Source organism: Python bivittatus, unplaced genomic scaffold, assembly GCF_059951505.1.
Source record: "Python bivittatus isolate LINGU-HERP-01145 unplaced genomic scaffold, Pbiv_v1 ctg000190_np1212, whole genome shotgun sequence".
In the NCBI taxonomy this organism is placed as follows: domain Eukaryota; kingdom Metazoa; phylum Chordata; class Lepidosauria; order Squamata; family Pythonidae; genus Python; species Python bivittatus.
The window spans coordinates 4,918,684-4,928,430 of record NW_028277042.1 but is presented as its reverse complement, the minus strand read 5'-3'; positions in this window follow the sequence as shown (position 1 = coordinate 4,928,430).

The window sequence follows — 9,747 nt, the reverse complement described above, 5'->3', positions numbered from 1 at the left end:
GCTTCAGTTCCTAACAGATTACACTTGATAGAATGTGGTGTGCACATTCCTATCTATTCCTATTTATTTACTGATTCAGCTGTCATTTATGTTTAAACTACCAGTCTCCAACTGTAACTGAGTGATCAAGCTTGCTGCATGTTCACACAACCTCCTTAACCAGATCAGGAATTCATATGCATTACACACTTAACTTGCTTAGAGTTAACCCTGATTCACTAGTTTGTGGCCTAGCATGTGATACAATTGTAATCTATCAGAGAAACCATAATTTCAACTTCCATATTCAATATTTCTACCTGAAAGGACCCTTGAATAGATGGAAGTAATTTCCAAAGAGTTATTTCATTAATATATCTAAAAGAACAGACCAAATTTGAATAAAACAAAGCTAAAAAGTTTTCATTTTTTATCCAGTGGTACTTTCTCCACCTTTAAACCCCATTAATCCAGAGAAAAGGGTATTTTAATTCTCTAAAATGACAGGAAACACATTCACCATTTAGTAAATAGAAGTTTTCAACTCACCATCCTCATCTGTGAATCCATTTTGCACACTGGTGACCATTTGGTGCTCCTACCAGCCTTATTACAGCAGACATTTTGAGAACAGACCCCAAACTTACTCTCAACATCCCAGATACATTTTAGAAAGCTTCTCACTCTTGTTCTAACTTAATTTTTATATATAAAAGCTGAATTCACCCTACACAAGTTACAGTTGGCATAATGGTAGTCTACTAAATTCAAAGCACTTAGGTTCACACAACACACTAAGACATAAATAAGAACTTGGTATATTGGATTAATCCAGTCATATTGGGTTTACCCTTAACAAAAGAGGTTTCTTCTCTACAAAAATTACAACTTCCTTGACTACATCCAGAGAGACATCTACCCCATCTTTTATTCAGGGGCTTCACCCATTAGTTGGAGGTACTCCACACCAGCTCTCAGATGATTGGTGGTAAAATGAGAACCCACCATTTCATTGGCCCTTCAGCTTATAACAAGACCAATGTCCATGTTGTCTTAAGAGCATAGGACCTCTTCCCATTGGCCGAGGGAGAGTTTCTTAGCCCTCAGAACTGATATATAAGGAGGAGTGCAATATTCATCAGTTGGTATATATTCCACTTAATGTGAGATTTTTTCCTGTAACAGATACATGTTCAACATTATGTTGTCACTGCCAGCTGGAGTAAATAAAATCTTTAAGTAATTAAACATAATCACAATATGAGTGATAAGCCAGTTTCTTTAAATATATCAGCCATAATGTACAAATCCATATTTGATAAAGATTCAAATTCAAAAACACACATTATAGGTTAGCATGACATCTAATCCCAAAGCAAGTTTGCATATTTCATTAAGCCAAGGTTTCTTCAACCATGGTTTGTTGAATAAAAGCAATTGGTTGGATTTACTATAAACCACAATTTATAGGCCACAATGGCTTGGTTCACACTGCTTGCTAAGTCACAGACAAGAACATGTGAACTCAGTCGAAGTATATAAACCCAGCAAAATTGTGATTAACACAGTCTTTACCAGTAAAATGTTGTGTGTGTGTGTGTTGGGTGGGGGGTTGTCTAATGAGAACACTCTTCACTGCATTACAAATGCCATTAGCAATGCTGACCTGAATGTTGTATATGATCCACACAGCCAATTGAATGGATCTAAAGTTATACAACAGTTGTCTGATTCAATTGTTCTAATGCAGTGATGGGAAACCCCTGACACGTGTGTCAAAGATGACACGCCATGACATTTTGGGTGATACACCAGTGTTCACCAACACCCGACAACAACTAGCACCGCACATGATTGGACTATATATATATTTTTTAATAAATGCATATGTAAAGAATTGTTTCTCTTTTGTTCCAGCTTTCAAACCTATTTTTGAGTTTATCTATTCCCTCATTCTGTAAAAATTGATTTGAATACCTTGAATACATGTGATCCTGAATCCCCTAGGATTTTGCAGCCCCAGAAATTCCTGCAGATTGTGAAATCTTCAAGGGTGGTTCTTTTTCTTAATTTCTAGAAAAGCAACGACATCCGTCTGTTCCAAGAAAAATAATATCTATCCTTTTGGCATTCAGTTTCCCTTACAGTTTATAATTGTGTCTCTCCCTGACTATAGATAGCTTTAAGAGGACCATAAAATCTTGTGGCATTTAATTTATTTCTTAGCCTTTAAGGCATCATAAGAATATCTGTTGTTTTTCCAGCTTAGGTCACTCTGCTATTTTAAGGCATGATTTCCACAGCTAACTCTTGACATTCTAAGATTTATATTTATGTATTGGGTGACAAAGATCTTGAAATGGAAAGAAACTGAACTACTAAAGGTAATAATGGATGAATAATTGTTTATACTTCCTATTTTGCATTCTACCTTAGTCTTCTCCTCCTCTACCTAAAGGTTTCTTTTGTTACTGTTTTTAATGGAACTACAGAACTGAATTCTGCTCTTCTAAAGGAATTAATTAAGTTACCTTTATATTCTGGATACCTTCTGGGATCTCAAGGCAGCCAACAAGCTCTCTCTTGTTTTAAAGTCTCTCTTTGTTTCATACCAATGACTGCAATGACGCTGCAGAGGAATTGTGCTGAGAAAAGCCAAGTTTACCATCTGCCAACATTTATTTAACCATTAATCAAAGTAAGGTGGGGTGTTCTCCCCCAGCAAGCTATCCAACTAATTTTCTCCTTCTCATTTATTTTATTCATGCTATTTTGGAAATAACTCAAATAAAACAAGGCTAGAATAAAACTAGAATTAGGAGCAGAGCCTGTATCTCATTACTTCATGGAGGTGGATTGAAAATCGCTGTACATAGTCTATTTCCTGTGCACCAAAGAGGCTCAGGGTTACAGCTTTCCTCAACTTGGCGACATCCAGATGTATTGGACTTCAATTCCTCAAATTCCCAGCTAGAAAGGAAATTGCTGAGATTCAGAAGACATCTGAATGGCTAAGGTTACTGCTGGGTACACAAAAGGCTTTTTAAAATTCTCTACCCAATTTGTGGTAGGAAGAATTGGGTGGGTGATTACTTCAAATTTCAGTAGGGAAAGAAGAAAGCCCTTAAGCATCTCTCTCTCTCTCTCTCTCTCTCTCTCCCCTACACACACACACACAGGAAGTCCCTGGGTTAAGAACATCCAACTTAAATTCAATTCATACTTACGAATGGGCTGCCTGTTACTAAATATAGCGGATGTTCTCCTTCCTTGAGCCAATGTAATGTTTTCCCTGAAGCCATGCAACATTTTTATGAACTGCTGAAGCCTCACGTTTTTAATATACAGCCTGTTTTCAGCAGACCCGATGAAATGGACAGGGTTCTTAGGACTGTGAGCTCAGCCACCTGCCCTTTAGATCCATGCCCCTCCTGGCTTGTTAAAGTGAGCTGGGGGGTGTCGTGTGAGTGGGTTCTAGTGGTGAATTCTTTGAGGGGGTTGTTCCTTTACCTCTTACTGAGGCCTGAGTTCGCCCCTTCCTCAAGAAGCCATCACTGGACCCCACCATACTGGACAATTTTCATCCAGTATCTAACTTCCCCTTTGGGGGGAAGGGGGTTTGAGAAGGGGGTTGCGCAGCAGCTTCAGAGGACCTTGGATGAAGCAGATTATCTGGATCGCTTTCAGCTGGGGTTCAGGCCCGGGTATGGGATGGAAACAGCATTGGTCATGCTTTTCAATGACCTTTGACATGGGCAGGATGGGGGTTGTACATCCATCCTTGTCCTACTTGACCTCTCTATGGTTTTTGATACCATCAACTATGGTATCCTTCTGGACTGGCTCAGAGGACAGGGGGTAGGTGGCACAATGCTGTGCTGGTTTGCCTCCTTTCTCCAGGGTTGATTCCAGTTGGTGATTATTGGGGAGGAGAGGTCCTGCCCTCGCCCCCTACTATGTGGTGTGCCACAGTGCTCTCTCCTCTGCTATTGGCAGCCTTACCAGGTAGACCATGTCAGATTCAGCCGGCGCGGCACAGCGAACACGCTGCTCAGCTTCACCTAGTCAATTTCACCACCCAGGCGCTGGCAGCGGAAAAGGGGAAGTTAGCCAAACTGTGAACTAATTGCTGACAGGTGGCGGCAGTTAACTCCAGCCGAGAGCGGATACATTATATCATCGCCAGCTTCCCTCGAGCGCTGCAGACAAAGGGAAGCCCAGCAGCTCCGAAGCGCAGCGATCAGCGCATGATTGAGAACTCCCGGCTTTACACACAACAGGAAAGCCCAACAAAGGCAACAACCACACAAACAATAGACGGCAATCAAGAAGACAAAAGAACCACTCTGAATCTGCCATTTGGGCAAGGGGGGATTACTGCGGGTAATCTGTAACTAAGCAACGGGTAAAGCGCGGGAACAGGGAAACTATAAAACACCATGTAAGTTATGCCAAGCCAACCCTGGCTTTGTCTGTACCTACCTACGTTACACTCCAGTAAACGTCTTTGCTGAACTTGCATGTCACAAGAGTTTCTTTGGAGCTGAATGGGCTAAACCTTACAGACCAGACAGGAGTTCAGTGCTCTCTCCTCTGCTATTGGCAGCCTTCCCAGGTAGACCAGACAGGAAAGACAACCAGATGAGCTAATTCTACTTTATTGTAAGGCTACAATAACAGAATCTTGCAAGTCTGAAAGTACAAATCTCCCACTGTCTCCTTTACAGTCTGAAAAGTTAGGGAGGGTCCCTTCTGATCCTTTTTCTCCGCCTATTATGTAGCTGTGGGCTGTGCCCTCTCTTATGTGACTGTTCCCTAGGCAGCATCTCTTTGTCCCATCTCTCAAAGTCTTTCTCACATACCTTGTGAGGTATTAACAGTATGCTGATGATACCCAATTAATATATCTCTGCCCCTGGGGAATTAAGCCATGCCATGAACATCTTATCCTAGTGTCTGAAGGCTGTGTGAGAGTCTGGATGGGGAACAACAGGCTTCACTGAATCCGGGCAAGACTGGGTGGCTTTGGGGCCTGCCAGTTCTGGCACTATGGTGCTGTATGGGGTTGCACTGCCCCAGACAGACCCAGTGTGCAATCTGGGGGATCTCCTGGACTCACGATTCCTGCTCAAGGAACAGGTGGCAGTCGTGGCTGCTCACAGTCATTCATGTCCTAGTCACCTCCAGATTGGATTACTGTAATGCACTCTACATGGGGCTGCCCTTAAAGAATATCTGGAAGCTTCAGCTGGTGCAGAATGCAGTGGTGCAGGCAGTTATATATGCTTCCAAAACAGCACATGCCACACCTCTACTACATGAGCTGCACTGGTTGCCAATTTGCTTCTAGGTCCAATTCAAGGTGCTGGTTTTAAACTTTAAAGCCCTTCATGGCTTGGGACCGGGTTATCTGCAGGACCGCCTCTCTCCAATTATATTTGCCCATCCCATCAGATCCAGCAGAAGAGGCAAACTATGGGTCCTGTCTGCTGGGGACTTACACTTGGTGGGTGCCTGGAGGCAGATCTCTGCCATTGCACCTGCCTTGTGGAACATTCTTGCCCCCTCCCCAAAGTTAGCTCCATCCCTGCTAATTTAAGTCCCTCAAGACTTGGCTATGTCATCAGGCCTGGGGGCCCCAGGGGGGCAGCAACGTTCTAAGATGGCTCCATCATATAATTAATATTTCCTTCATCATATGGTTAATATTTACTCTCTCCTGTGGCTGCTGGTTTGTATTTTAATAAAGACTGCTTAATATTTTTAATAATGATGTTTTTGTATGTTTATTGTTTTATTTAATTGTTGCATACAACCCAGAGTCACTCTTTGTGAGATGGGTGGCCCTATAAATTTGACAGACAGACAGATAGATAGATGATAAAGCATTGTTCCTTAGAGACAGTTGGATGGAAGAGAAATCTGAAGTCTTATCTTCCATTCCATCAAAGTTCATCTTGAGGAAGGGACTCCTGTGCTTTTTAGTCACTGGTCAGCCACAAGGCATGTAAGATCTGAAAGACTGAGGAAGTTAATGTGAAATAATTACGATAGATCATATTATTCTCACATATACCTATTACACAGAAGAAGTCTTTGAGGAAGTATTAAACCTCTATCTGTGATGGGTTTCTTGGAGCCTAAGAAAGACTGTTAGCAGCTTGCAAACTTTTACAACCACACATTGTTTCTTTATCACGAAAATGTGTAGCCACCTCTCTAGTGCATCAAAGGTGATTAGTAAGAGGATCGAGAAAATTTCCCCAATGAACTGAGAGGTAATGGAGTGCTAAAGCAAACATACCCAGTGGCCAAGATTTCTGTAAGCTAATTCCTTATTTCTTTCAATAAGGAGGCTAAATACACTTGCCTTTTATTCTCAGCAGCTGTTAAGGGCTTAACACTAACTTTCTTCCATTTATACACCACTGTTTTTCATGGCTAATGAGCAAGGAGGATAATCCTTTTTTGCTGACTATTTCACACATTCCTCAGAGAAATGTGCCCCTTCTCATGCATCAAATGGGGATCAGATAGGTTATCCTCCACTAAGATAGCTGCCTGTTTCCCAAGGAGCTCCATTTGGCAGGACCCAGGCAGTGTGCCTTTTCTGCTGTGGCCCCTGCCCTCTGGAGCATCATTCCCCCCAAGGTGAGGTTAGCCCCATCTCTGTTAGCCTTCTGGAAGACCCTTAAAACATGGTTTTCTATCAGCCTTGGGGATCTCACGGGGAGCCTGCCAGGTGGCTGTATGAGGTCAATTGACTGTTGTTCTTCCGCAGTCTTGGGTTTTATGTTTTTTTTTTAATTTATGCTTCATTGCTTTTAGACTGTTATGTAGTTTTAACTGTAGCTATGTTTGTATGCCACCCAGAGTCACATTTTTGTAAGGTGGACAGCTATATAAATATGCTAAATAAATAAATATTGTCAAGATATAGATGAATTGTATTCGCTTTAGGGAAAGAGTTGAAGCTCAGGGTTGAACTCAGGTTTTCCCACACATTACAGAATTGATATACAACATCTCTGGATATGACTCAGAATAAAATCATTTGAATCCTTGGATAACCACTTTCAGACAGTGCAAAAAAGAAAAAGAAAAATCCTATGTCAAGGATCTATTGTGCAGTTTGATTTAAAGTTCTTTGGCAGCTGATGTTAGGGTAGAACAATTCATATTGTCAGCCCTTCAAGGTCATCCAGACAAGAAACCAAAACCATGAGTTACCTTTCTTGTAAGGTTACAGTAACAGAATCTTGCAAGTCTGAAAACATTTCTCCCTTCCTTTGCCTTCACTCTCCAGACAACTAGGGAGGGTCCCTTCTGAGATGCTTTTTCCACCCTCATTCCTTCTGTGGGCTGAGATATCTCTTGTCTGACTGTTGCCTTGGTTGTCACCCTTCCTCCTGTCTCCCAAGGTTATTCTCACAGCTCATTACACAAACTTTGCCTGAGTCTGGCATTTCCAGACTTTGTCCAACTGACCTTCCTTCCTTCCTTCCTTCCTTCCTTCCTTCCTTCCTTCCTTCCTTCCTTCCTTCCTTCCTTCCTTCCTTCCTTCCTTCCTTCCTTCTAAATTTCAAGGCATTCAATCATAACTGCAGTGAGAAGTAGTATAGACTAGACAATAGCATGTGACTCAGGATTGGACCTGATTAATAGTTGGGAGAAAGACCATTAGAAAACCCCAGGGCTATAACCTTGATGGGGAATCAAGTTCAACTCAGGGGTGTCTTTATCTAATGGTTGGATGTGAGGCTGAATATTCAATTTTTGTTAAAAATATGAGGAAAGCCAAGGTGGCACCAAGTTTAGAGGGTTGATCTAGGATGAGAAAAATACAGGTTCAAGTCCCCATTCAAATGTGAACTCATGGGTGACTTTGGACCAGTTGCTATATCTTAGCATTACCCACTTCTTGGAGTTGTTGGGAAGACAAAAATAATGGCAGGGTGGGAAATATAATGGCACCCTAACATCCTAGAGGAAAGATGGGATATTAATGTAATTTTATGGAACTCCTTGTGCAAACTGTAAGAGGCTTACATCAGGGAAACCAATTTGTGACTGGAATCTGCCATTCTAACCCCTTTTATTTGATCATATTGCATTTCTTAAACTGGGCACAGTTAAATGTGCAGGGTATCCTACTCCTTAAGCAGTGGATGCATCGGAAATAAGGAAGGAAAGGATCAGAAAACAGGAAACACAATTAGATGAGCTAATTCTACTTTACTGTAAGACTACACTAACAGAATCTTGCAAGTCTGAAAGTACAAATCTCCCACCATCTCTTTTATGGCCCGTTAAGTTAAGGAAATTCCTTTCTGAGTTTCTTTCTCTGCTTGTTATGCAGCTGTGGGCCATACCCCTCTTATCTGATCATTCCCTAGTCAGCATCTCTCCCTCCTGCCTCTCTGTTTTCCAAGGCCACTCTCACATTCCATCACAGAAATAGGCTCCTCATTCACAACATTTTTTATTCTCTTGTGGAGTCCATCTTGTGGTCTCTAGTTTTTAATAATAGTTGGTATAGCAAAACATTCAGTTTAAAGATTTTGTTCCATATTTTGGATTCTCCATTCCCTAGGTGGAGGAAGATGGAGAAGGTAGACTCCAGAAAGGGTACTCGAATTGGGAGGGGAAGGAAGTCTTCTCTAACCTGGTGCCTTCCAGATGTGTTAGATTACAACTTTCATCATCCCTGGATAGCATGATCACACTAGGTGTAGCTTGATTTGTTTGGATGGCAGCCAGGTCATGAAAGGCTGATAATAAGGGGTCATTTTGGAATTTGGATTTCATTGAAGCAAATTCCTAGCACCTTATGAACTGTCCATGGTCCTTCAATCTTTGCATTTGACTTCTGTGCGTCTCCTGAACTTTGGAATGATATGGACTGTCAGTCCCAACCTTTGGAAATCAGCCTGGATTCACTGTTGTTCTCATCAACTGCTGGACTGAAATCCTGCCTCTCTTCTACCGAAGAGAACAAAAATGAACACTGATACAATGTTACGCTATAGTGGGGAACCTGTGGCATTCCCATCTTTACATACCAATGGCCTTGTTGGATAAGGCTGCTGGGAGTTTGGTTCATCAACAACTGGAACATCATAGATTCCATCAGCCCTGGTTTAAGACATAGTTCATACTTCCAGCTGGCCTCTCCATGCATTTTCTTTTTAGCACAGCTGTTCCTGGTGTTACCTCTTCACCCACACCATCTTTCACCCTTTGTGGCTGTGGTTGCTGAGAGCTGCCATTTATTGAGTTCTGGAGGGCTCAAGGTTCTGCATCCCTGCTGGATTTTCCACACTTTTTAATGCTTATTTTATAACTTGGAACAAAAGAGAACTCTCTGTTTCTATGGTATTTCCTCTCTGCATCACAGTTTCATTGCCACAGGGGAAAAGAGATACCCATCATGTTGTCCCAGCTTGAGTCTGGGTTCGGTCCTGGTGTGCTAATGCTCAAAGAAACACACCAAGGTGGTTATTGAGTGTTAATATATAAAATCTGCTTGCAGAATAAGGTATCATGAAACTGTGAGGTACCCAGGTCTTGTTCATCAATCAGACATGTCAAAATAGGAAGAGAGATGTTGCTGTGGCTTTAGTAGATTGGGAAGACACATGAATGGTTGAAAATCACTTGTGTTTGAGAGGTCCTGAGAACATATCCTGCTGTTCCATCAAACACGGGTGATTATTATCCCAAGGTAATTCATCTTCTTTGCCTCTTCTTGAAACACAAAAGAGGCAG